The following is a 2,289-nucleotide window of genomic DNA, read 5'->3' on the forward strand; positions in this document are numbered from 1 at the left end:
ACCTCTAACCATATACGTATAATAGTCCTCTAAAGTTATCCGTATAATAGACCTCTAAAGTTATCCGGAACTCTAACCATATATGTATAATAGTCCTCTAAATTTATCCGTATAATAGAACTCCAACCGTTTATGTATAATGAACGTCTAAACATAGACGTTTAATTGACGTATAACTTTAGACGTATATTAGAATTTCATTCTAGACGAATTGTAGACCAAATTTAGACGTCTAAGGTATGCGTTTAATAGACGTATATTATACGTCTTTTGCCCACTGGGATACTAATTGTACAATGCAGATTTATGCGGCATTCGTACTGGATTTGAGTGGGATTCTGAAATACTTCTTGCAAAGGTATTCAGACTTTCTTGAACCTATAAAAAAAACACAGACCTGAAACTCCCTAGCTTCCAATCTCTGATGTTGCTGTCCTTAAACTCGGACATGATGTTCTGCAGACGTGTGCATAATGTCCTGTTTTCTTACAGTGTAGACATTTTGCTGTTCACGCTCCGCATTCATCTGCTTTGTGCATTGTTAGTCCGCACCTGTAACAAGTAATGTCAGCCGTCCCCTGTTCTTCTATATCTCTAGCATGACTGCGTCCTGCTGCTCGGCTTTTGTTTGTAAACTTTGTTTGTAAAGTTCAGTGTCACTTTGTCACTGTGGTCAGAAAGCATTCTTGATTCTGCTTGAGCTGCTTCATGAATTCTAGCGACTGTAAGAGCTCTTTCTAATGTCAGCCTTTCCTCCTGCAGCAATTTATAGTCTCTTACAGTATGTGCACATTTTTCCACAAGTTGATCTCTTAACATGTCAGTTTCCAATACTCCAAAGTCACAAGATTTAGCCAGTTCTCTTAGTGCAGTCACAAAAGCATCAACAGATTCGTCCTGAGACTAAGTTCTCTGCCTAAATGTATGCCGTTCCAAAACCACTTTTCTCCGCGGTGTAAAGTAAGCGTCTAAGGCAGCTACAGTCTGTTCATATGTACCATCTCTAAGTCTGTTCCATAACCTTTTTCATTGGGGATGTAGCTCAGTGGTAGAGCGCATGCTTTGCATGTATGAGGTCCCGGGTTTGATCCCTGGCATCTCCAGGTGCTTTATGTTATAGTACTCACATCGCAATCTTCTGTTGAGTGAGAACTCTTTGCTCGTGTTCAGAGAGAGCCAGTTCAAATAGTTCAAATAATTTAGGATTTAACAGAACTAAATGAGGTACATTTAAAACAGCAGCGCAACTCTGCAGCACGTCGAGTGTGCCTGCATTTAATTTTGTAAACCTGGCTCTCTCTGAACACGAGCAAAGAGTTCTCACTCAACAGAAGATTGCGATGTGAGTACTATAACATAAAGCACCTGGAGATGCCAGGGATCGAACCCGGGACCTCATACATGCGAAGCATGCGCTCTACCACTGAGCTACATCCCCAATAAAAAAGGTTATGGAACAGACTTAGAGATGTGCAAATGCTCACTGATCACACCATTCACGAAGAATGCCTGCAGTTTCCCACTTTCGCGTTTCTTCTACTACAGAGTAAATTCATAGGAATGAAGAAATAAGGAAGGAAAAATAATCGCATCGAAGCTTCAAGAGACTGGGCACAAATTAATCTGTTATTTTTGCATCCAGTTACATGGGCGATGGTGGTTGATTCCCAGACGGGGGAGTGCTTTTTTTCTACCTCCTTACTCGACTGTCTTTCAATTCTATTTTATTTGAAAGCTTTTTGCATCTTTTAAGTGCTCTTGATTAAACTATGCATAGAAAAACAGCAGTACTGATGATTTAACGTAAAAGGGTGAAACAACGCCCCAACCACAGGAATGGTAACAGGAAGGATCGTGTTCTTATTTAATATGTCCTTTTGAGATGTCTTGTCAATGCACACAGGCAGTAGAGCTGAATAATTTACTTTTAGTGGTGTTTTTAAACAAAGATGGAACACGTTCTTTCTATACCAGAAAGAAAGGAGCAGACTTTACCTTTAAGAGGCAAAAATGACACCTTATCAAAGCTAATATTAATTAAAATGACATCACAACAAAAGAGTGGAGCCTTGAGTGAATAAAGCCTTGAGTGGAGCCTTGAGCTTTCATTGGACGTCTGTGTCTCCATAACTTTGTAGGTGAGAGAGAGGAGTGTGATAATTTGCAGGTGCTTCTCGGAAGTCCGTTGGTGGTACAGGCGCCTTCCAAATAATTGAGTCAGGTTTGAATCCCAGCCAGTGCAAACCCAAATCTTTTCAAGATAATCTCTGGTCCGCTAACACATCTTTT

General features: G+C 40.3%; 2 non-coding genes across 2 annotated transcripts; one reads left to right on the forward strand and one right to left on the reverse strand.

Moving 5' to 3' along the window:
• The first annotated feature begins 1,031 nt into the window (after positions 1-1,031).
• Positions 1,032-1,103, forward strand: trnaa-ugc (transfer RNA alanine (anticodon UGC)). The gene has a single exon. It is a non-coding gene; the product is annotated as a tRNA-Ala (tRNA).
• Positions 1,104-1,366: 263 nt separating this feature from the next.
• Positions 1,367-1,438, reverse strand: trnaa-cgc (transfer RNA alanine (anticodon CGC)). The gene has a single exon. It is a non-coding gene; the product is annotated as a tRNA-Ala (tRNA).
• Positions 1,439-2,289: the final 851 nt, after the last annotated feature.

Source organism: Lepisosteus platostomus, chromosome 5 (assembly GCF_059453375.1).
Source record: "Lepisosteus platostomus isolate fLepPlt1 chromosome 5, fLepPlt1.hap1, whole genome shotgun sequence".
NCBI lineage: Eukaryota > Metazoa > Chordata > Actinopteri > Semionotiformes > Lepisosteidae > Lepisosteus > Lepisosteus platostomus.